Here is a 1,017-nt window from a genome sequence, read left to right on the forward strand (position 1 = left end):
CACATGTCGTACTCTATCAAAAATTTATATTTTCTATTTAATGATAATGAAAAAAAAATTCTAAAAACAGAATTCCGAACATTTCCTATAAACATCTTATATATATATAAGATATTAGATTTAGATAATAGTAATCGTTTATGTTCTGGGGTTTACATATACTCATAATCGCTATTAAAATTGTCATTAATAAGGATTTTTTTATGGTTATGGAAACGAATCAATACGGATGGATTAGTAATGATTAGTTATCTATCAATTTTTATTTATTTAGGTAAGGTATCCATTTTTGGATTGTTTTCTTATATCATTAGGGAAACCGAATTTGCAATTTCAATCCAAGAATCATTTATGAATTCACAGTCAATAGTTAAAGTTAACGGTTCCCATTTGTCCTGATTTTTTGCTTTTGTGAATGAAAATCCACATTTTTTTTTCAATAGAAAAAGCAAAGTTTTGCGGTTTTTCGTTTTAGATATTGTGTGTTGTAAGATACTATCTATCTAAGAGATAGAGCCAATCCAATATTTTGTATCGTTTTGGCGGCATGGCCGAGCGGTAAGGCGGGGGACTGCAAATCCCTTTTTCCCCAGTTCAAATCCGGGTGTCGCCTCAGCAACAAACAAAAGAATCAAAATACCCTCTTCTGTTTTGCTGATATAACTTTATCATTTTTTTTAGAAGAAAAGCATCTTTAGATTTGCTTGATTCTAAGCATCGTTGGGGTTCTCTAAAATGTTATAAATCCTTGCGTATAGGTTTCGTTTCCAGAATTTAGTAGAGTAATGAAAAATAATCGTTAAATCTTGAGATGATAGCCCTTCGACTACTAATGTAGTGTCTACTCATTGGGTCTTGAATTAGGGAATATAATTTCATTTTTCCTTACGGAAAGGAGGAAGATACTTGATATACGGACTCATGAAAGTATCTGAGTACTCGAGCATTCAATCAATATTATATTGAATGAATAATTGGCTTTTTTTTTTATTTTAATCTTAAAAAAAGAACTTATTT

The 1,017-nt window shown here is 30.2% G+C and overlaps 1 non-coding gene across 1 annotated transcript; it reads left to right on the plus strand.

Moving 5' to 3' along the window:
* The first annotated feature begins 541 nt into the window (after positions 1–541).
* TRNAC-GCA (transfer RNA cysteine (anticodon GCA)) lies at positions 542–613 on the plus strand. The gene has a single exon. It is a non-coding gene; the product is annotated as a tRNA-Cys (tRNA).
* The last annotated feature ends 404 nt before the right edge of the window (positions 614–1,017 follow it).

Source organism: Cucumis melo, unplaced genomic scaffold (assembly GCF_025177605.1).
Source record: "Cucumis melo cultivar AY unplaced genomic scaffold, USDA_Cmelo_AY_1.0 utg001047l, whole genome shotgun sequence".
NCBI classification, from domain to species: Eukaryota; Viridiplantae; Streptophyta; class Magnoliopsida; order Cucurbitales; family Cucurbitaceae; genus Cucumis; species Cucumis melo.